The sequence below is a fragment of the Lissotriton helveticus genome, chromosome 5_1 (genome assembly GCF_964261635.1).
Source record: "Lissotriton helveticus chromosome 5_1, aLisHel1.1, whole genome shotgun sequence".
In the NCBI taxonomy this organism is placed as follows: Eukaryota; Metazoa; Chordata; class Amphibia; order Caudata; family Salamandridae; genus Lissotriton; species Lissotriton helveticus.
Window position 1 is genome coordinate 117,568,366 of NC_136065.1, and position 25,289 is coordinate 117,593,654.

The following is a 25,289-nucleotide window of genomic DNA, read 5'->3' on the forward strand; positions in this document are numbered from 1 at the left end:
CGCCGCCGCAGGCCCGGACTTAGTTAAAGCCACTCCTCCTGGCTACCTCAGTTACACGAGGGATCGACCATTGAGAAAGGGGGGGGCTGGCAGTAATAGATCATAACTCCCTCAATGCCTTCTTTCAACCCTGAATTGTGGATGGGTGTGAAGCGTTAGCTTTCAATTTTACCCTGGCTAATCATCATTCTTTTAGAGACCTCCGGGGCCTAAAAACATCTTCCTGAGTTCGGTGGGAAGTATACTGGAGGAAGGTCTTTGCTCGAAGGCCATTACGGTTTTGGGGGATTTTAATTTCCACCTGGAAAACTTCCTGGATACTGATATGAAAGCACTTACTGAATTGATGGATGGCGTTGATCTTAAACAACTGGTGAGGGGGCCCACGCACAATACAGGCCATACATTGGATGGGCTCTTCTCGAACCACCCTACCCTAGACTTTATTTGGACTGACCACAGGGCATTGTTATTTGCCATCTCAGTGCCAAAGCCCCAAAGCGGAGGGTGTCCATCCAAATTAGCCAGGACATGCAGGGCCTGGAATAAGGTTGAGGGACAAGCGCTTGAAGATCTCTTGCTCTCTTCTAAAGAGCCATTTCCATCAGAGGTCGAGGCGGCAGCCCTCGCTCACACAAGCTGGATCGAAAAGGCATGTGCTACCCTTGCCCCACCTAAACTTCGCCTCCTGGCCAGAGCCCAGCCTTCAGCCCCTTGGTTCTCTGAGGAACTTAGAAATCAAAAGTTGGGATGTAAAAAACTGGAAAGGGTGTGGCGTAAGGATTACAGGGAAAGTGACAAAAAGCTACTCAAACAAAGCCTCCTATTGTACAAAAAAATGGTCGGGAGGGCAAAACAAGACTACTATACTAATCGCGTAAACCCCGCTAAGAACTCGAATTGTTTATAACGGTCTCCGCTCTGGCTGCCCCTATACCTGCGGTTACTCCCGCTAGCCCTTAATTATGTGAGTAACTTGCCAAATTCTTTTTAGGGAAAGTGGAGACAATTTTCAAAGCTTTCTCCGGCCTAGAGATGCCGAACGGTCTGGCGAACACATCAGAACATGGAACAGAGCTTACCGTAGGGCCAAAACTGGACTGTTTCTCCCCGGTAAATGGTGAAGAAATCATGCGTTTGCTGCTAGAGGCAAGATCAGGCGCTCCCTCTGATCCATGCCCAGTTGCAGTGTTTAAACTTGCCCCAGGTCCGATAGTTACATCTTTGGTGACCATCTTTAATAATATGTTCATGACAGGAAGCTTTCCATCCTGCTGGAAACATGCCTCTATTCTGCCCTACTTAAAAAAACAAATTTGGATATTAGGGATCCAAACAACTATCGCCCCGTAGCAAGGCTCCCTCTACCAGCCAAAGTAATAGAACAGGTGATGAATATTCAATTAAGTTCCTTCCTCTTGGCCACTAAAGCACTGGATCCCTCCCAACATGGCTTTAGAGGCAATCATAGCACAGAATCCGCCCTAATCAAAACAACGGAGTAGATTAGAGCGGTGACTGATGTGGGAGGTAGGGCTGCCCTGGTGTTGTTGGACCTCTCCGCAGCCTTCGACACGGTCCACCATGGGATCTTACTTGACCGTTTGAAGGCAGGCCGAGTACAAGGAAATGCGTTTAACATGCTCAAAGCATTCCTGTCCAGCAGAGTTCAGAGCGTGGCGCCGTGCGATTTTGAATCAAAACCGCTCATCTTGCCCTGTGGGGTTCCTCAGGGCTTGTCCCTGAGCCCCACGCTATTTAATATATATGTCAGCTCACTGGCCCCAGTAATTCGGGCTTTTGGCTTTGAGCTTACATCGTACGCTGACGACACCCAGATCGTGGTGTCATTATTACAGGGGAAGGAAGGAGTAGCTAGGAATTTTCAGGACTGCATGTTGGCGGTCGGAAACTGGATGGCGGGTAATTGCCTCGAATTGAATTCAGCTAAAACTGAAATCATAGTGTTTGGCTCAAATATTAACTTTTGGAGCCCAAACTGGTGGCCAGAGCAGATGGGTAATGCGCCCACCCCTGCGTCTAAAGTTAAAAACTTGGGGGTGTTGATCGATGATCACCTTACCTTTCGATCCCAAGTCAATGCGTTTTCTTCCTCCTTTGCCTTTTTGCTTAAATCCATCCGCAAGATCCTGCAGTTTATTCCAGGTAGTAGCAGAAAAACAGTTGTCACCACTCTGGTCTTGGCACGGCTGGATTATTGTAATAGTCTGTTTCTCAATGCCCAACAGGGCATACTGAATAAACTGCACGTGCTGCAGAATGCTGCAGCCCGGCTTATTCTGGGCATCCCAAAATACGCCCCCGTGTCCCAGGAGCTAGCCAAACTCCATTGGCTTCCTGTGCGAAAACGGATCTTGTTTAAGGCACTGTGCCTGGTATTTAGGGCCTTACGAGGCCTAGGGCCATAATTTTTTCGGCAGTACTTCTATTGGTATTGCCCGACAAGACACCTTAGATCAGCCGATGTAGGGTTGATTGTAGTGCCTCGCATTAGGAGAGCGCACTGTGGAGGCAGAAGCTTTGTGCTTGGCGCAACTAGGGCCTGGAATGCCCTGCCACTGGCGCTTAGAAACATGACCGACCTTATGGTCTTCAGAAGAGCGCTGAAGACCTGGCTGTTCACCAACTAACCCCGGACCCGACCTTTCTGAATGAGTTATACTTAGCGCCAGGACACCCACGGGTAACAGAGCGCTGTACAAATGTCAAAAATAAAATAAATGAATACAATACTATAGAGCGCCACAGTTGGCAACTATCAATCAATAGGCGCACCAGTCCATTAACAAGCCAGCCAGCATACCAAATGGACAGCATTGTTCCCCGGGGGATATTTGTGTGCACTATACACAAGCCCAAAACGCCTGAGCCTGGAAGGACCAACAGCACTCACAAACCACATCTGGCACACAACACTTAAAAAATTGGGTTGGGAGAACAAGATCACCCAGGCAATACCTATATGGGAATCTGGGCTCTTGGGCACTATCGGAACACGACTGGGATTTGACAACTGCAACCATATAGGAATCTCCAAGGTGGGGAACTTTGGCCCAGAGGGGGGATGGCCCCATTTTCTGACTTTCAGAGAGACTACAGCCTAGCAACCACTTAGCGCTTCTGTTACCTACAAGTCTACCATGCTCTTCAGGCAGTAATCCCCTGGAAGAGTTCCTCCCGTAATCGTTACCTTTAGAAAATAGACTGTTAGAAGAATATATGACCCACAAACCGATCTCCCTCACATATGAAAAACTAATTAACAACTCCCCTGATATACTTTTGCACCTATGGAGCCGCTCGGAGGCTGACCTTGTGGATATACATGAGGATGACTGTCCAGAGGCCATTGCATCACCCAAAGAGGAGGCCATTAGGACACACTTTACATTGGTGCTGCTCAAAATGCTCTATAAAGCTTATATATCTTGCAATACAATGGTAAAAATAGGGAGAAGGTCAGATCTGCTGAGTCACAGGCACGGTGGTCAGGAAGATACATTCTACCACATTATACGGGAATGTCTAGTGATCCGCATCTTTTGGAAATCTGCAGTAACATGCATGAAGGACATATGTGGTGGCAATTTGACACTCTCCACTAAATCCGGTCTACTTATTGTGTGGGAAGCTACTGACCTGGTTCGGGCAGACCAAACCTGGGTCTCCTGGGGCATAATCATAGCTAAGTGCAACCTAGCCCATTTATGGGGGGCCGCATCCGTACCACTTCCCAGATATTGGAAGAGTGACATGGATTGGTGTATAGTAGCAGAAAAGGTGGTTTATGAAAGATGGGTCTATCCCAAGAAATGGGAGAGGATTTAGGGCAAATTGGAATGTATACAGAGGGAGTCCATGTGGTGCCCCATTATCAAGAGGGGAGGTGTTGATTGTACCCCGGGATGGACACAATTATCAACAAGGGACATAGCCAACAATACGAATGCAATGTCTATGATAATTAATTACGTGTAAGACTGATGTGGTGTATTTATTTACACCTGAACTGCTGTAAATCTAATAAATAGATGGGTTTTTTAAAAGGAGGCCTCGGCAGTGCAGGTTACTACAGTGGGAGTGAAGTACCTGGGAGTATTCTTGTCCGACTTATCAGGTGTGTCCTGGGATCGCAACATAGTCCTGCTTTGGGCACGGGTACGCAAGGAGCTGAGAGCTTGGTCTCACATGTCCCTCTCTATTCCTGGCCGGTCAGCCATCTACAAGATGGTATCGCTACGGCACCTACTCTATCAATTGCAGAATTCTCCATTCCCCATCCCCTCATCGTGGTTTCGCCAGGTCAGCTCGGACCTGGGTCAGTTTTTGTGGGCAGGAAAGGCACCCAGAGTGGCATTGCGGACTTGCTTCCAGTCAACATACTGTGGAGGATTGGCCACCTCGGATGTCCAATTATATTTTATGGCCTCGCACCTTTTGATATTGAATGAATGGTGGTATGGGGACAGGACGGACCCCGCGTATGCGTTGGAACGGAGATGCATGGGGACTACCACTTTACAAACTATCTTATACTCACCTCTCTGCGTAATACTCTGCCGTCAGCCACAAGGGTGGTATTCCAGGTGTGGAAGCAGGCTTTGCGGAAGATGCGGTGGTGGGGCAGGTTGACGAAGGAGACTCCACTATGGTCTAATGGGAGACTGCCACAATGAGCTGCTATAGCAGCCTTCCGAGGCTGGGTTAATATAGGGGTCTCTACCTTAGGAGATGTGATGTGGGCATGGTTCTGATGTCTTTTCAAGATCTCCAGCAGGAATATCAGATGCCAAAGACCGAATTTTATAAATACCTTCAATTTAGGCATGCTATCCTACCCAGTATTACGGGACTGGAGACCCTCCCTGATTTTAGCCCTGTTGAAGCGAAACTGTTCATGGGAGACCTACAAGACAATAAAATCTTCAAAATCTGTCAGTCCCTAGTGATGAATTGTCCCACCACACTAGATAAACTTAGAGAGGCGTGGGTGGGAGACCTCTGCCCATTGATGGAGATGATTGGACGGAGGCGTTGCCTCCACTCGGGAGGCCGCAATTGCATTGCGTCTCCGGCTAATCCAATTTAATTACCTACACCAGGTGTAGTATACAAGGGTCAGGTTGTGGAGGGCAGGTCTGGTGGCATCCCTACTTGCCTACGTTGTGGTCAGGAAGAGGGCACTCTAATTCATACAGTATGACAGTGTACAGCGCTTGCAAAGTTCTGGCGGGGGGTTCTGGCCTGTCTAGCAGAGGTGTTGGGGTGGGAGCTCCCCTTCTCGTCTAAACTAGTGCTTTTACATATAATGGAGGGTGTTGGGTGAAATATTTATAAACGCCATCTAATGCTCTCAGGACTTACACTAGCTAAACGAGATATTGCATGAAAGTGGAAGGCAGAGGTCCCACCTTCCTTGTCAGCCGTCTCTAGCATTATTACATGCCCAACAGGCATTATTCGTGGGTAAGTAGACATGGTGCATTTGTATTAACTTGTCTCTTCTTTCTGCCAAGAATTGTCAAGTTGGTTCACACCTCTGCTTGACAAAGAGATACAAAGTATCTACTGAGTTGTGTTTACATAATGCTTGCATCATCATCCACACCACAGTGATTGGAAGCAGTAAATCCAGAATGGATTTATTTACCTGCTTTACCTTTGATTTAACAATACTTTGTCATTAAACCATCTACTTTTATTTTGATTTCAGATAACTGGACGACTATACGAGAGAATAAACTATTTGGAAATGTCTTCGTTAGGAAAATGCTGGCTGTGCTGTTTGCTGGGTGCTGTATTACTAACTTGTGTCATGCAGTACGTGCTAGAAAACCTTGCCATTCTTACAGAAAAGGAAGCACAAGTTAATAATGCAAGTATTACACCCCTGAATGACAACCGAACCTTCATCATCGGAGCTTACTATGATAACCGAGTTAAAACCCCAGTACGGGTGGTCGCCATTGTTCATCGGAAGGATGTGAAAGAACTCTACTGTTGGTCCAACTGCAGTAACATTAAGGGCTATGTGGCTGTAAAGAAGGCGGTTATTGACATTATTGCGCATAAATTTGGGTTCCCCTATGCCATAGCACATTTGCTTTGCCCAGAAGTCAGCAACTGCAGCAAAAAATATGTGTCAATTCACTGGTCCAACAAAGGAGACATTGCCAAGCTCCCTGTATTTGAGATAAGAAACCGCGGGCCCAATACAATATCTACAAACTTCACTGTCTGTATTTCCACTATGTTTGGAAATTCGACCAATGTTTTACAAATCATTCAAGCCATAGAGATGTACAAACTGCTTGGTGCCCAGAAAGTGATGATCTATAAACATAGCTGCAGCTTGCTGGTAGAGAGAGTCTTACAGCATTACATCTCTGAAGGTACTGTTGAGGTCATACCTTGGCCAATTGACTTGTATCTTGATGTCTCTACAAACTGGCATTTTTCAATGGATCCTTACCCAAGAGATTTGGGCTATTATGGACAATTGGCAACCCTTAATGACTGTGTCTACAGAAATATGTACAGCAGCAAGTATGTGGTAATCAATGACTTGGATGAAATTATTATCCCCAAAAAGCACCCCAATTGGGCAGATATGATGGATTATCTCAATAAGCAATATCCAAATACTGGTATCTTTTTCTTTGAAAACCACATCTTCCCCAACAATGTGGTAGACCCAACTTTCAATGTATCGACATGGAGTACAATACCTGGAGTTAACCTCTTGCAGCATGTTTACAGAGAGCCCCAGATCCCTAATAACCAGAAAATGATCGTTAACCCCAGGAAAGTGATACAGATTTCGGTTCACACTGTTTTAAAAGGTTACGGACGTCGGCGGATGGTCCCTGGAGAAGTTGCAATTCTCTATCACTGCAGAAAAGCCAAGCAACCAAAGTTACCAAAAAAATCCTTAATTAGGGACACAACACTCTGGAGGTACAGTATGTCCCTAATCAGAAGGATTGAACAACTGAAAAATTATACTTCACTGTTTGGAACCTTTCTACCACAAGCACCATGACAGTGGTCCACCAACAACAGTAACTCCAGCTCAAACAAACTGCTCATCAACCTGTACAGTGGGCAATCGCTCGAAAGATGGAGGGAAAGTAAAAGAAACTTTTTTTAAGACAAGCAAAAAGCCTTGTGTACAGAAAAGTAACGGCACAAACAGGAAAGAAAAACAATGTAGTAACATACAAATATTGAAAACAATTTTTCACAGATTTACACACAGTATGATCTGGGATGATAAAAATCACAAAGAAGTGTTGTCCCTTATAGATTCCATTGTCTAAATTTAAAAAATAGTCGTGAAGGCCATTAGATACATCATCCTTGATACTTCTTCACACATCAACTCACTGAGTTGCCATTAATCATGTGGATCATTTTGCATGACTTCCATTTTTCTGCTATGATACGTTATCCGAAGATTGTAAACTCGGGCAGTAATGTGTATCATGAAATTCCCAAAAGGCAGCCACTAATGGAATGCCAGCAGTTCACGTCTGGATTGTAATATAAACTCCTCCTTAATGTGGTCATTTCTGTATGAATGAGGGATAATGCCCTGGCAGCAGCTAGTAACCGAACACAAGGGGTACAAAAGGGCGTATTTACAATGCCCATGTGGCACTTTTACGCCGCCGGAGCATCAATTTTGTGATGCTCCAGAGGCTCAGTGTGCCGGCCCATATCTACAAGGCCACACAAAGCGGCCCTCAGTGGCTTTTCACAGCCTTGTAAATATGGAGTAGAACAATGCCTTACTCTGCATGGGAGGGGCGTTCCATGGGTGTTGCTATGGGTGTTCACACGCAACACCCATGGGTTTGTGACTGCGCCACAGAGTTACAATATAGTGTAAATCTGGTGCAGTGCAAAAACTACCACCTTCACAAAGCAGGCATAACGAGGAGAAATCTTTAAATTTCTCCCCTCTTTTAGGTTTCGCTTGCAGAGTGCTTGTGAGGTGCTTGTAAATTGTCTTGTATTTAATACATCTTAAAAGGGGGCTTTTATCATTTCCCATAGTTGGATTACTATGTTCATTCCCTTTTGTGTGGAACTTTTTTTTCTTAACTTCCCTGGGCTGCACATATTTGCAACAAAAGCTGTTCACACTGTTTAAGCCCCATTCACTGCCAAGATAAGATCTCCTGTCAAGATAAGAACTCTTCCCACTGAAACTGCAGTCTTCTAACCATATGCTAGAATTCTTGCTTTATATTACTTAGTTGTGAAAAGCAGAGGCTTTAGCCTTAGAAGATTTATGGATTTCCTTTTCATACCTCAGTACCTTTCTTTGCACTTTGTAAGCATTATCGGATTGATTTTTTCAACGTATTCTATTTGGTCATTATGAGGATTCTAAATGTTGTAATAAACATTGTGCGTTAAAAATAAATGTAAAATACAAGAGCTTTGCTATACTTTACTACTAAACAGGTAGCCACAGTTACTTTGCAGATGACAGGGTCATGATTTGAATGCAGCAGGTGCAGTAGCACCGGGCCCAAAAGTTGTCAGAACTTCTCTAAACACATAATATTGCTATAGTTGACTACTAAACAGACAGTCACTATTGAAGTTACCTTGCAGTTAAAAGGGACTTGATTTGAATGGTGCTGTAGGTGCACTGGCACCGAGGCCAAAAGCTCTAGGGACCCCACTACACCCAGATTATTGCTAGAATGGAAAACTAAACAGGCATTCACAGGTGCAGTTACCCTGCAGACAACAGGATCATGATTTCAATGGTGCAGTGACACCAAGACCAAAAGCTTTAGGCATGCCACTAACACCTAAAATGTATGTATTTTACTACTAAAGAGGCAGTCACAAGTGCAGTTACCTTGCAGACAACAGGGGCTTGATTTGAATGGTGCAGCAGGTGCAGTGGCACTGGGACCAAACGATCTAGAGATCCCACTGAATGCAGAATATTGCTCAACTTTACGAGTAAACAGGCAGCCACTAGTGCAGTTACCTTGCAGACAACAAGGTTATGATTTGATGCAGCAGATGCAGTAGCACCAGGCCCAAAAGTTGCCAGAACTCCTCTAAACACATAGGGCTCGATTCACAAAGGTAAACTGACAGAAAAGTCTAACTTTACGACCTTCGGTATTCACAAAAGGCATTAGTGAGTAGTAAAGTTAGGCTTTTGTCTCAGTTTTGGTCTCAGTTAAAATTAAGACCAAAACCTAAGGTTAACTAAGTCGTAAAGTTAGACTTTCGTCTCAGTTTACCTTTGTGAATCTGGCCCATAATATCGCTATATCTGACTACTAAACAGGCAGTCACAATTGCAGTTACCTTGCAGTTGAAAGGGCCTTGATTTAAATGGTGCAGCAGGCGTAGTGGCAGCGGGGCCAAAAGTTTTCATAACTCCACTAAACACCAAATATTGATAAATTTTTACTATTAAACAGGCAATCACAAGTGCAGTTATCTTGCAGGCAACAGGGTCACTTTTTGTTTTGGTGCAGCAGGTGAAGTGTCCTTGTGCCCAAGAGTTATCACACTGCCTCTAAACACATATTATTGCTATATTTTACAACTTAAAAGGCAGTACAAGTGCAGTTATCTAGCCAGCGCTAGTGTCATGATTTCAATAGTGCAGCAGGTGCAGTGGCACTGGGACCAAATTCTCCAGGCACCCCACTAAACACGGATTATTGCAATATTTTCCAACTTAACACGCAGTCACAAGTGCAGTTATCTTTCAGTACTAGGTCATTGATTTGAATGGTGCAGCAAGTGCAGTAGCACCAGGACCAAAAGCTCTAGGCATCCCACTAAACACCTAATATTTCTATATTTTACTACTAAACAGGCAGTCACAAGTGCAGACATCAGGGTCATGATTTGAATGGTGCTGCAAGTGCAGTGGCCCAGGGCCAACATTTTCCATGACCTCCTCGAAACACCTATTATTGCTATATTTTACTACTATACAGATAGATCCAAGTGTAGTTGTACTGCATTTAAAAGGAGCTTGAATTGATTGGTGAAGCAGGGGCAACGGGCTAAAAGCACCAGGGACCCACTAAACGCAGAATGTTGCTAAACCTTACTGCTAAACAGGCAGTCACAGGCACTAGAGCCATGATTTCAATAGTGCTGCAGGTGCAGTAGCCCCATGGCCAAACGTTGTTAGAACGTCCCTAAACACCAAATATTGCTATATTTACCTACTAAATAAGCAGTCACAAGTGTGGTTGCGTTGAAGGAACTTGGGTCATGATTCAAATGGTGCAGCAGGTGCACTGACAACCCTTCCAAGCACCAAATATTTTAATATATTATTACTAAACAGGCAGCCACAAGTGCTGTTACCCTGCAGGCAATAGGGTCATTATTTGAATGATGCAGCTGGTCCACTGTCACAGGGCCAAATATTTGTCAGAACTCCCTCTCTCATTTTTCAAAATGTTGCTTTTGCTTACCCACACTATGCCACTAGTAACAGCACATTATATTGCCTTTTTGTACATAAACAAATGATAACACTTTAACAGACTTTCTGTAACTCATAATGCACAACCACTCAGCAAGCTACAACTTACAACAAAAAACAGCTTATTTATCATGTAGCGAAACCTAATGCATTTACCAATGCTTGTTTCTCTTCCCATGTGTACTGCGCTCTGCAGCACAAATAGAACAAGGAAAATGTGTTCCTTCCTGCACAAAAACAATCATGCCAACAACACAGTCACCCTTTGCACCATGGTGCACAGGTACCTGTGTTGATGCCTGGCTGCAGTTTGTGCGCTCGCGCGTATAGATACGGCACACTCCTGTCCCTTTTTTGGCATAGGGCAGCACAGCTAGAAGGCATGTGGTGCTGCCCTATGCCAAAATATTGTAAATATGCCCCCTAGTGTGCCAGTATTTACCAAAACAATAATAAATACGGGGGATGTCTGACTTATCCACAAGTGTGGTAATGGGGGGTGGGGAGGGGAGTATGAAAAGTTGTTTCTTGACCACATAGATTGAATCTAGTGCCACCAGCACTTGAAAAAGGCGTGCACAATTTTTTTCGGTTGCTTTAGTAGTAGCATGAAAGAACTTCCACCCCGTGCCACATAACTTTTAATTATTAAAATTGGATTCAGTACGGGCCTTTTCACAGACAAAGACGGATTATGCACTGTTCATCCTTTTGCAGAAACCCAACTCGTCTAGGGCCCTTCTTCAGAGTCAGCCGGCACGACTATCGGTGGAGGGGTAGGAGGTGCGGGGGTCACGGGGAGGTCATGCAAGGGTGAGGTCACGATTATGCATCATTTAAAAAATATGTATTTACCTTGCTGCTGAGTCCCGCGACTCTGCTCCTGATCTCCTCGAGGAACAGGAAGCAAAGGCAGGCCCCAATGACCAATCACAACGCTGCAATGCAGTTTTGTGATTGGCAGGCACCGGGCTCTCCTGACCAATCACAACACTGCAATGCAGCGTTGTGATTTGCTTTGAGCGTCCTGGTTCGACGCTCAACCAGGGAATGGGGGCTTGGGCTAGACTTTTGGCTCCTATGAATTGGGACCTGCACTGCCGGGGGACTAGCTTTTTATGCAGACCAAAGCTGTTTTATTTTAAAAAGTGTTAAAGACGTATATATTTTTGTGTTTAGATTTAAATATTGTAATTCTTGATCTAATTGTCGGTGGGCAGCGCGGAGGCTGAGCATTGTTGTCCCACGCCTCATGGTGTCATTTTATCTATTTACACTCACTGCATTTAGTCTGGGGTGGGCGGTGGTCGGTCGCTTGTCCTCCCTGTTACTGGTGCGCTGAGTTGGTGCTGGCTGGGTCCGTCCGTGCGAGCGACAATGTTTGTTGGAGATGCTGGCAGACATGGTGGCCAGTCATCGGCGATTAGTGATCTTAGGGGACTTTAACCTCTGGTTTAACGGGTCTCTTGACTCCGCTTATTTGAATGTCCTTCAGTCCTGTGAGGGCCTGGGTCTTTTTCAGCAAGTGCCCAAGGCCACTCATACAGGTGGGCACATGCTGGATTTAATTTTTCCAGAGGCCAATCATCTTCTGATAGGGTAAATTCTGCCAATGGAATGGTCTGACCATTCACTGATTAAGTTTTTTGTTAACGGTGCTTCCTATAATGGTTGGGGCACAACTGCTGCCCTTGACTACGTAAGTAGAGACTGAAAGTCCCTCTTGCGACGGAAGGCTGTTGCCCCTATGCTCTGGGTAGATGACTGTTTCTCCCCATCTAAGCCTGTTGCTGAGAATTATGCTTCCTTTTGCAGTGAAATGTAATCTTTCTTGGATGTAGTAGCCCCCCAAAAAATCATCGGGTTAGGGGTAGAACCTCGGCTGCGTGGTTTAATGAAAATTTAAAAAATATGAAATTGGACTGCAAGCATGCTGAAAGGAGGTGGAGACGTAGCTATCTTGATATCGATAAGTCTACGTGGAAATCTAAGATTCTGAGCTATAAGAAAGCAATAAACATGGCTAAGGCGGATCACTACTCCTCCCTGATACTCAAGGCTCCTAATAGCTCGAGAAGTATTTTTAACATTTTAAATAGCTTAACCAGCCCGGAGTGCGCGAAGAATGTGATACCTCCCTCCCAAGAACTTTGTGAACACCTAGCTAGGTTCTTCAAAGAAAAAAATAATACTATTATCAACGATCTGGGAGGGGGCCAGTATCCCTCGGGGACAATGGACTTGGAGATGGGTAGAAGCGATAACGCCGGCAGTGTAGATAGCGAGGTCCCCGACTGCTTCTCTGAGTTTGTGCCCCTTGGACTGGATGATTTTGAGAGGTTGGCCAGTGGTGTACATTCAGGGTCCCCGCTGGATCCTCTGGCCTTTAAAATCTGGAGTGAATTTAAGGCAGAGCTGTTTCCTACTCTTCGACTGATTTGTAACCAGTCATTGTCCAGTGGGCTGGTCCCAGTACAGTGGAAACAAGCAGTGGTGACACCCCTGTTAAAGAAGCCCTCACTTGATCCGGAATGCCTGAAGAACTTTAGACCCATCTCCCTCTTGCCTTTCCCAGCTAAAGTTGTGGAGAGAGTGGTGAGTAGCACTCTCTCCATGTATTTGGAATAACACGATTTGCTAGAGGAGGTGCAGTTTGGGGTCCGGCTAGTTCACGGGACCGAAACTGCTCTGGTGATGGACGAACTCCGGACGCGGGCAGACAGGGGGCAGTCAGCGGTGCTGGTTCTGCTTGACCTGTCTGCCGCGTTCGACACGGTCGACCATGGGATTTTGCTGAAGAGTCTGAGTGAGGTTGGGGTGAGGGGAACTGCCCTGAGGTGGCTGGGGTCATTTCTAGGGGATAGACAGCAAGCGGTATCCCTCCCCCTTTTCAATCTACCTACTCATCCATCTCACATGGCGTTCCACAGGGCTCGGCTATCAGCCCTATTCTTTTTAATATTTACATGAAACCTCTGATTGCTGTCATCAAAAAGCATAATATCAACATCATTAATTATGCCGATAACACGCAGTTGATTTTCTCCGTTGAAGGGGATCAATCAATATCAACAGAAGTGTTTCATGAGTGCCTGCGTGATACGGCCTCCTGGTTGAAGGAGAACTCGCTACAATTTAATGCAGATAAGACAGAGGTACTCTAGTGTCTGAGGGACAGAATTCCATCTGCCTTATCCTGTGCCTTATCTTGCCAGCGAACACCACGACCATGGTTCAACCGGTCAAGAAGGTGCGTAATCTTGGCATATTGTTTGACTCGAAACTTACTCTTGAACTACAGGTCAGGAAAATGGTGACCTGTTGCCTGGCCATTATTAGGTCCCTGTGGAAAATCCTTCATCTGCTTCCTTCTCACGCTCGGGCTTTGATAGTTTGTTAGCACTATTCTTAGCAGGCTTGATTATTATAATGCCTTGTTTCTTGAGTCTCCTAAGTTTTTGCTCGAAAGGCTGCAGAGGATCCAGTCGACAGCGGCCAAATTGGCCTTGGGGTGGCCTAGGAGATCTGCCTCCTCAGTGGCCGTGGCGGAACTACACTGGCTTCCTCTCGCACAGAGAGTTCAGTTTACGTCTCTCTGTATAGTGTTTAAAGCTTTACATAGGGTGGGTCCGGTGTCCATGCAGTGAAAGTTCATGTGGTATGTGCCTGCGAGATGTCTCTGCTCCTCTGCGGCTAAACTGGTGGCAATGCCAAGAGTTAGGAAAGTCAGGGCTGGTGGATGAACCTTTGGATATGCTGCTGCTAAGCTTTGGAACCAACTCCCCTTGGAATTAAGACAACTTAGTGACTGGGGTGCCTTCAGAAGAAGACTTAAAACTTGGCTCTTCCCAAAAACTTAGTCGGTCGTCTGGTCCCTGTTTCATTCTCTTGCCCCTTCTTGTGGTGAGTCAATAGCGCCAGGATGCCTTTTTGGTGGTAGTGCGCTTTATAAGTTAAATAAATAATAATAATAAATAAAATAAATCAATAAATTCTCCACGCAGGCTGTAATGCAGCCTGCACGGAAAACAGGAAAAGTGCGTATGACTGGTGTAGGCGGCCCAAGAGGACCGACCAAACAGTCATTGCACACTTAGGAGTGAGCAAACCACTCCTTCCATGCCCTGCGAGCAGAGCAGGACCGCCTACCCAACCGCCCGCAAAGCAGCACAAAAATATAATGATAATAACAAAAACGTTAGTATCATTTTATGTTTCTACTTCTCACACTGCTTGAAAATTGTGGGGAGATGCTCTTCTGCCATAGCAGAGTAGCTGCCACTGTTCTCGCCAGTGATTGCATGAAGGTGGTGTAGTCAGCCTTCCCCCTCAGCCACAAAAAATGCTGCTTAAATTCTGCCAGGCCAATCCCCTTGAATTGACAAACAATCATATGCTGTGTTATATTTTCCTTATCTTATGCCATCTTCAACACCTATGAGTACATCAGCTGGCCTGCTCTACCAAGCGCTCTTAACACTTGCTAGTCCTGATGATGGCCTTTAAATTCACATGGAGGTCCAAACACTGTCGACTGATGCACACTTACGGGTCTATTATAATGGCGGGAGGATTGCCACCGCCCGTATGGCGGTGGCGATCCGCCTGCCATTATACACCGCCCTCCTCCCATTTGCCCTGCCATATTAATATGTATGGGGGGACCCCGGCGGACGGAAAGACCGTCCACCAATTTTCCGCCAGTCACACAGGTGACCGGGTGGAAAAAAAGGGGCCTGATATGGTGGCGGTGTCTGCAAGACACCACCATCCATATTATTATGCAGGCGGGAAGCAGCCTTTCTGTGGCAGCGTTGCCGCCACGGAAAGGCATGCCGGGTTCGCAGTCGGTGGCCCGTTGCTGGCCCCCACGATGTATATGCACATGGGGGAACCTATGGTACCACCCTGCATTTGCATGCACAACGTGGCAGGCACCGCGCAGTGACTGTCACGTTGTACATGCAAATGCACAACATGCCTGATTAACATTGTGGCGGTGCTGAATACAGCAACACCTGCCACAATGTTAAATATACAGGATGCGACTGCGATGGTGGCGGTGGCATCCTGATAGGCTCAGCAGGACCGCCGCACCTCTTGCAGTCAGTACCGTTGGCCGTTACGGTGGCGGGCGGACATTGTCTGCCCGCCATTGTAATAGGCCCCTTAGACTCAAATGACCATGATTATTTAAGAACTTTCCAGAGTCTAGAGTCATTTGCTTCACTTGATTCATATTTCACTTTATCGTGTTTACTGCACTGTATGATTACTTCTGTAGGAGCACTTTATTATTCATAATGAATGAACACATATTTTTTAGCAAAGGTATTGCCGTATTTGTAGTTAATCTACAATTATCGGCCAGGCTTTTCTGTACGTTGATCATTAGCAGTTAGACAATCAACTTATTTTTTATTGTTTTACTAAATTTGTCCAGAGTGAGCCAGTGGTGCTTGCACCTGGCTTCCCCTAGCACTTAAAAACATTCCACCCCGTTTTTGGAGTGTGAACACAATTAAAAAGGAACTTCCTGGTGACATCAGAGCCTAAGGTCAATTAGGAGACACAGGTACTAGCTCTCACTCTTCCTCGAAGCATTCAATGAAATAGGCCTTCACTTAATTGTTCCTTTGAAGTAAAGATAAGAGGCTAGGCCTTGGCTGAATATCCCAGTAAGCAAGGGATTGGACAAACCTTTTTTTTCATTTTCTACACAACACTGCAGACAGAACCTCAAAAGCTGCAGTTAAACCTGCATGCAGGAAAGAGGATCAAAAGAGGCATAAAAAAGGGACAGACGAATATGTGGCTCTGCACTCACACAGAATGAATTAAGCTTTTTATATGGGAGTGTTGAGTTTACATCAGCTCCAGTACAACTCACCCTTTCCAAAGAGGAATAGACTAATTAATATTGGAAGTGCTGCACTGGTGGCAGTGAGGCAGGGCAGCTTTGACTCCATGACTGCCCCCCCCCTGGGATCTAAAACTGTGTATTTAGTTGTGAAAGCCTCTAGACTTCCTGATAGTCTGTGTTCAGCCACCTCAGATGGCCACACAAATCAGAGGTAGACAGCTTAGTAAGAGAATACTTGACAATTTTTTTCTCTCCTTTTCCATCTACTGATAATTAATTGCAACTACAAAGACATCTGAAATTGTGAGAAGCAAATTAACAACAAGTCTTTCGCATCTTCAGCCTACTACAAAGGTTGCTATCAGTGTGAAAGAAATGAGAAACTAGTATATCTATCTATCTAGATCTATATCTATCTATCTATCTATCTATCTATCTATCTATCTATCTATCTATCTATCTATCTATCTATATAAATATATATATATAAATATTGATAGATAGATAGATAGATAAATAGGTAGATAGATATAATAGATAGATAGATAGATAGATAGATAGATAGATAGATAGATAGATAGATAGATAGATAGATAGATAGATAGATAGATAGGTAGATAGATAGATAGATAGATCTACCATCAATACTTTCACAAGTTGGTGAGGAGGTGCCAACCTCCTGGCAGAAACTCCAGAAGGTGGAGCACATGTTATGGACCACCATTTTGATGGTGTAGGAAATGGTCTCCTGAAGGTCCAGCTTGACACTATTGCATGTCCTGTGATGGGAAATGCAACCTTACAGTAGCCCCAACCTCAAGTACATGTGGAACATGCTTGAACAGTTGGGGAAACCTCCATTCACAAAATCACCAGCAGAAATGTCCACTGTCCAGCTAGGTATTCCACAATGCGCCATGTGGCCCCATCTGTAATACCAAATTACACCGGGCACGCAATCACAGCCTTTCACTGGGATTTGTAGCTGGAGAGCCATTCTCGTTATTCAGTACCTATAATGCTCAATTCGAACAAAAAGTCAGAAAGCCTGTAAAGCTTCTGAGATTGTTTATATTCCAAGGCATTGGATAATGAAGTCCCTCCCTGATCATCTAGGTCTTTAAAAACACTTTGGTCATATAAATGCTCAACCAGGGCCATAGTTATGGGGGCATTTGGGGGCAAGACCAGCCCATAATAATTTTTGCCCAACCCTTAAATGACCAAGACAGCTGGCACCGTATTTATCAAAAACTGACTTTAAACAGAGTTTAGATCAACAAAATGTATTCACATTTGAATACATACAGTCTAATCGAAAACAACATGCTGGAGTTCAGAAAGTGAGAGATCAATAAAAATGTTTTTTTCATCTTGTGACATTTGCTGCATTTTCACAACGAGTTTAAATGTCAGGCTATGTCTTCTGCCAAACTGCTGCTTATTCTTTTGAATGTGGAGATGTTTTGTACTTTTCTTTCTGTGACTGTAAAGTGCACGGATTTTTTTTAAAGTAAACTATGTGACAATCCCGCTAAGGTACAGGCAGGGCCATTGGAATTAATGTGGCAGGGGAGGCCAAAACTATGTGGCAAGGTTGACTAAATTAAGCGGCAGGAAAACCCAATTATCCAGCTTACTGCAGCACATTTTGTGATCGTATTATTTCATTATTTTGACAGTTTTACACATTAGCACTGTCTGGGCAAAAGTTTTGCTTCATTACCACTATTTTCACATCCAAATACAGATATAGCTGAAAGGTGAGTGGTAAACCTTTGCAAAGCGCCCTCCACTGCGCAGCAACAGGTGTTGCGGCATTGTTAGTAACTTTTGATCTGTTTGAGCTATAAACAAGCATTTTTATTGATTAAAATCAACAGATTATGTATCAGATGGCAGTGAATTCACCAAGATACTTGCTGTCAGGTGCTATATTTTGGCAGAAAAATCCATTTGAAATATCCAATGTGGTTTTGAATTTTTTGCTCACTATATTGTTCATTATGTGCCACGCTATGTGCATTCGAATTTCTCTAACCTGTTGTTTAGCCTCATGCTTTATTGTGTATTGTATTTGCACCTGTGGGCTGGGCCTTATGGGTATTATATGGAAAGGTGAATCTTCATCCTAGCCTACATGGTTGCAGTATACTGCCAGGACTTGTGCCAGAGCCCACTCCTTAGCGTATGCATGTTTTTCAATGTGACAGAATGAGGTTGGAGAAAGATGGTATTATTACACTTTGCTCTTGTGGGACTTGTAAAACAAACCCAGGTGGCCAATCCTTTTCAGCCAAGAGAATCTTATAGCCAAATGACAGGTTCTCCCAAAAGAGAACATTTACAGTGCAAGGTATGTCACCCTCCATTTTCACTTGTAACTCATATAACTGACTTGGAACACTTGGGGCTCATTAGTATGGCAGGCGGACTTAGTCCGCCCGCCATTCCCCTGGGAAACGGGACTGCCCGCAATGCTTGCGGTGGTCTTGCACCTACAATTAGGATATGCCCGCCACACTGGCGGGCGCATCCCTAATTTGTAACATTGTGGCAGGCGGTGCTGAAAACATCGACCGTCGCAAGGCCACAAAAGCAAGTTGTGCCTTTCAATGCACAAAGTGACAGGCACCGCGCGGCGCCTGTCACGTTGTACATTGAAATGCAGGGGGGTACCATAGGCACCCCTCATGTGACTATGGTACCCCCCTACCATAGGCACATGAGCCCAGAATCCCTTTACCACCACGGAAAGGCTAAACCCCACATGCATCATAATATGGATGGCAGTTTCTACCAGACTCCACCACCATATTAACTGCTTTTCCGCCCGGTAGGCAATCGGGCGGATTGCCTACCGGCGGACGGTCTTTCCGTCTGCTGGGGTCCCCCCAGCCATAGTAATATGGCGGGGGAATTCGCATGCGGGCGGGCACAGATGCCGGGTGGATCACCACCGCCATGCGGGTGGTGGCGATCCGCCCGACATGCTAATGGGCCCCTTAGTCTCTTGCTAGGTATTTCCACCTGGGCGCAGCCACTAGTTGCGACTTCTGCAAGACACTCTTGAAGATTATGGTGAACTATTGTCAACTCTACTGCGCTGTCCAGCAATGCCAGAGCCCCATCCCCATTCAGATCCAGAGTGCTCAATATATGTGGCATTTCTAACTTTTATGACCGCTACTTCCTTCTTTTTAAATTGAGGTTTTTGTTGAGGTTCTTGGTCCTCAATTTTAATTATGATGTCCAAACAGTGTTGGAACTCCTTCTTTGGTTCCATATTCTCATCCAACATGTGCTCCGATCGCCCAACTCTCTCTAAGTGTTTTTCAATGACTCCAGAAAGGAAAGGGAAGGATGTGTATCAGTATACTGATACCTATCAAGCTGTTTAATTGTATCATGGTTGTGCAAATTATAGTGCTTTTCAGAGGACTCCAGTGATTTAGCCTTTTCTTTATTTAGTTGGTTATCCCAGCGTTTCTTCGAAGACTCCTTCTGCCTGGTTCTTATTATCCTTTTCAGGATTCAACTTAAGCTGTGGTTTATTGCATCTGGCTCTCAAGTTATCTCTACCTATTGATGTATGGATGTCAGCAATAATTTTTGGTAGTTTGCAATCCTGGTCCAATAATGAAATTGTACAAGAGGCTGACATACCGTCAAAGCTGTCGGTTCCCCTTTAATATCACCTAAAATACTTGAGAAGACTGTGGCATAATTACCTATAAGTTTCAACCCCAAGTCCAGAGAAAGTGGCTGCCCTACATTCATTTTGAATATACTTTAGCACATCCGGCAAAACAGCAATTGATGGTGTATTATGTGTTATGGTCTAGACTGCAGCCAATACTGTGCTAAAGTGACACAGATATTGACCAGGGGAACCATCCCTACAAATAGGCACATTGTGAGAATTTGATGTTTATCTTTAGGTCTCTTATGGGAAAATACTGCTTCAAGCTGATTTGTTTTTTGTTCAATCCAGAACTGAATTTCCTCCCATCTGAGGGGGAACTTATCAGAATTAATAGTTATTGGACTAATTACCTGCATTCTTAAATGTTGCGGTGCAGCTTGAGCATTACTTACTGGGTTTATTGTCATGGTTCTCATGATGTATTGTGCCATACTTCTACATAATGCAACTAGACTGTTGCAATGTACATGCATTTCTGCTGCATTGAGATTTGCTATGTCTGGATATGGTGTGTATCATGCTAAGACTGGCCATGTGGCCCCATCATTACTTAGGAACCCCAGTCTAATGTGATGTGGTGTATGTGGGAGGGTGCCCTGGAACAAATTAGCCTTTCCTGGTATGTTAATGGTATTTCTAACTCTTCATGGACTTTGGAATTTTTGGGAACGGCTAGTGCAGTATAGTTGTGATAGTGACTTGATAAGGCATCTGCTGCAGGGAATCTTACTCATGAATAGAATATCTCTGTAGTGTATGCTTTGTGTGCCGGTACCACGAAGATAGCATTCCCACCCATTAGGGTGAGCCCCAGATGCTGTAGTATCTGTGGTACTGCATGTCTCCAATTTATTAGTATATTTATTGGCTCTACATTAGCCATTTAATGTTTGGAAGACAGAGAAGGTGCCTATAGTGGGGGATCCTTTGAATAGTTCAAGCTTGAGCAACCTACAGACTAAAATAATGTTCCCTATTTAACTAAGAGGAGGATTTTTCCCTAACACCACAGCCATCTCCACTTTAAAGGTGAGTAGGTTTTTGCTCACACTAAAGATAACTACTCAGGTGACCCATTAAATAATTACCCACACTAGAATTTTGGCAGCATGTCGTATGGTTCCTACTTTTGCAGCAAGACTTTGTTTGGACAACATAATTTTCAGAGGTATGGTGACTGAGTCCTCGCATGCCTTCAGAAAATGCTGACCTATCCTGGCTAGCTCACAGTGCACCATCTAGGGCCCTAACCTTACAGGGCACCTGATGGTGTCTGAAAGCTCAGAACATGACAACCCTAATTCGCCAAGGAAATTGTGGAAACAGATCTTACCCTTTCTTTAGTAACTCAGGTGTGCCCAAAGAGATACACAAGAAATACTCATATTGGTGTTTCACAATATTTATTGTGGCAATTGATTTTTTTGTGTAAAATACATGTGCTGCAATGATTAATCGAATGAAACAAAACATAGTCATCAGCGTATAAGGATGGTGAACAGAACAAACAATTCAACCATCATGCGATTTGCATGGATTACATGAATACATATAATTGTACTCCTACCTTGCACTGCCCTGCCTGCCTAGCCTAGGATGAGTGTATCTGCCAGATACCCCTAGAGTGATTGGAGTCCCCAATTATCTGTGGGTGTGATGTCCGGTAGGCAGTCTCTGGTACAGATCAGACCGCTGTCCCCCTCAGAATGATGTTGAACACATCTGGGCGAGAACTCGGGCCCGCAACCTCTTCTGACAACCGACAAAATGCTCCTCTCAGTAAATAATGGGCTGATCAAGCTTATATAACAAACTGAACCATTGGTTCTGTGCCTGAACTCTGGACGGCTGTTATTGTTGATTCTACCCACCCAAAGCTGTTGCTGAACCGACAATAACAAACAAAGAACAATTTGCACAGTGTACCCAAGTCTCATATTGCCTTGAAAGAAATGTATGGCAAAAGCCACAGTGTAAAAAGGGTGTCAACTTTAAATGTAAATATGTAAAACTGACGTTTTTGTACCCAGGGCCTTTTGTCGTCTCCAAACAATAAGGGCTTGGATGCCTTATAAATATTACTTATATATATATAACCCACACTGCCTCAGGGGCTGTACCCATTGTTGTCTCCTTTCCTTCTCAAAGTACAACTGAACTAACTTCCAGAATTGTTTCACATCTTTTGCAATTAAAATATTTATAATTTCCTCCCAATTTGCGTTTATAGTATCCAAGTTTCTTTGCCTCTACCAAGGCTACATATTCAGACTTAGCCTAATTGAAAAATGTTCTCTCCTTTAGACGAATTGGGTTTCCTTTTTTGTAACTCTGTACAAAAAACGGAATCCACCACCTCCATGATCACCTAATTGTACCACTTTAGCACATCAGTAACCTCTGTCCTCCTCATAGAGGAGACCTCGGTTAATTAACAAAGAGCCAGAAGTACCATATAATTATCATCTGTCCATGCTGTTATATGTTTGGGGAAAGTGGTTTCTAAAGGGTCAAAGTTTGCCTATGTAAAGCAACCGGATGGAATACAACTCTTAGACCTCAATGATCACTCCCCATAATTTCTTCTACTCTAAAATTCTCGCACAGCTCAAAAAGACATGCTTATAAAAATATATTGGACACTTCTGGTTACCTTGTTCATAACTTTGTGCAGCAGGTATGTCATTCCTAAATCAGCCGTTTAAACACATGACATCGCACTCATCTAAAAGCTTGGTCAACAACTGAGTGCTTCCCACCTTGGGACAAGATGGAAATATACCCTCAGGTACATTATATGCTTCCAGCATTTTGCTGTGTATATTATCTACTGATATAAGGGAAAGACGTTGATTGAAGACCCTCAAATTAATATGGGGGAAGATTGAGACAGACCCCACCCCCCCACCTGTTAAACCAAATCACAGCAGAACAGCTAGCATTGCTTATTATTTATTGCAGCCGACCCCAGGTTCACATATATATTCACCTCAACTCAAGTTTTCATGGACAAAAACACATCATACAAATTTTAGCCAGCACTCAATCACAACTGCTCTGAATTTGCCTGGCATTTCTCACACATTTCGTAGAAATTTGTTAAATCACAATTTGATTGCATCTTTTGAGAACTGCATGAAACCTCTATAATTCAGGATTTCACCAGTGAACAAGGTCTCCTGAAAACAAATAAGAGAGTGATGAGCTGAAGAGGTTGTACTTGGTCCAGTTTGCAGAGCCACAGTAGAATTTTCAAAGCCTCAGGAGATCAAAGTAAAATGACTTCCACCCCCATAGTGTGGGTCCAGTAGCCCCTGCTTGCCTTGTGACCCCCGGAATGGGATCTGACAGCACTATTATCCAGAGAATCTGATTGAAATGGGTTTCACATGCGAAATATGCAGGACTGATGCTGAATACTTATGTGAAGAATAAGTTTCAACAATATCTTGTCCAACTAAGTAACTTTTAGGAGAGCAAAGTTTGGGCTGCCCTCAATAGGGAATGCATAAGTCAGGGATATATTTGTCTCTGAGTATAGTTGAAGGTTCTGCAGTTCTAACCAGTTGACCATCATGGATGTCCTCTGTTACTGCTCAGTTTGTTTTTTCCACCACAGGCCATAATGTATTTAAATCTCTTTCAGATATAGCATACAAAACTGTCTTCTTGCTATAGCTTTATGTTTGTTAGAAGAGTTAATAAAAAGTTAATAGTTTTATGACCTGAAGTTAAGTACCTGTGTCTGGCAGCCATCGTGTGATTAAACGTGTTTTTAGTTTCTGATTTGAGTTCGGAACTGTCTAGCGGGAGGACTGAGCCATTGCTGTTTGCATGGATATATAGCAATCTTCTTTTCTTGTATGGATTCTGAGAATTCTTCCACTTTATTTTATCTATTTAATCAATTTGTATTGAGATGGTCTTTAATATTAAAAAAATAAATGAACTTTGATTTGGAACGTTTCACCCCTGGTGAAGTAGTATGTGGAACCCTACCCAGAGGATCACGGAGCCGCCACGTGAACAGTTCAAAATGTCTCTCCATTGTATAAAACATTGCCTTTGTAAATATTAATGACAGATTCCCACACACTAAAACAGCAAGATACACTTTAAGCTACTTACCAACCAAGAGAGAGGAGAGGAGCTTCCGTGCTAGAAACAACTACTTAAGGAGGCGGAAAACAAAACTTCTGTCATGTACACAGGCAGCCTTAAAGCTCCACCCTGACCAAACATGTACACAGCCTCAGAAAGAACATTGATCATCTGACTTCTAGTGGAACAACTTTCTGGCAAAACTAGCCAAGACTTGTTCCAACCAAACCAGGGTAAACTCGGCCGGTGGGGTGGGGGGGGAATGGTAACTGGGGGGATCGAAGAGTCAACCCAAGGGAAATGTTTACAGTAATCTGAAGAACCGAAAGATCAAAGACCTAAAGAACATCAGTTTAGAAGGCAAAACAAGCACTCATTCCACAAAGCAAGAGGAGGGAGTGTCTCTCCAAGCCATGGAGCCTTTCTACAATCTCCCAATGCCAGATGCTCCCTCCTGGTATGACCAGTTTTCTTAGAGTCACTCAGAGAACACCACCCATACCAAACTTGATTCCTTAATTTTGTATTCATGATTGTCTTTTTATTGTATTCGAAGCCTGTATTTTGACATTTGTAGTACTCTTGTTGAAGACAAGTGTATGAAGTCTATTGAAATGTGATGGATACTCCTTGAACAATGAAAGAATACTAAGCAAACACTGGTGGTGTAATCTTGTAGTCTTCATTTGCTATGTGAAAATCTATTGAATACACACCAATCATTTATAATTTGAATACTATGGAATATGCTTAATAGTAAAAGACTATTACAACTATAGTTACGTTGTATGGCTGTAGTGTTTATTTTGTATGCAAATATTAGTTTAAATATAAACGATCCAAAGTAAATGGGAATTTTATTGTAATACTAAGGGACTACTGATATATGTGTAGCCTGAAGTAGATCTCTATCCCACACCATTCCAAGAGTAAAGCTTGGCTGTTCACACTGAGTATCAAAGCGGTTGCATTTAGTGATTGAGTGAACTCACAGCAGTATCTGGTGTCTGCGTTTCCAGGTCAGTGGTAGTACTTTTCAAAGGGATTGCTTAGCTTCTCTTAAATCACATAGGCCCTGGGGAACTGTCCTGACACCATCCAAACACTTTACC

The 25,289-nt window shown here is 44.0% G+C and overlaps 1 protein-coding gene across 1 annotated transcript in view; it reads left to right on the forward strand.

Moving 5' to 3' along the window:
• LOC144752409 (uncharacterized) overlaps positions 1 to 8,466 on the forward strand; it is a 207,932-nt gene extending 199,466 nt beyond the window's left edge. The window contains exon 7 of the mRNA XM_078640340.1: positions 5,735 to 8,466. The gene's annotated coding sequence lies outside the window, so the exon portion shown is untranslated. The remainder of the gene's footprint in view (positions 1 to 5,734) is intronic.
• The last annotated feature ends 16,823 nt before the right edge of the window (positions 8,467 to 25,289 follow it).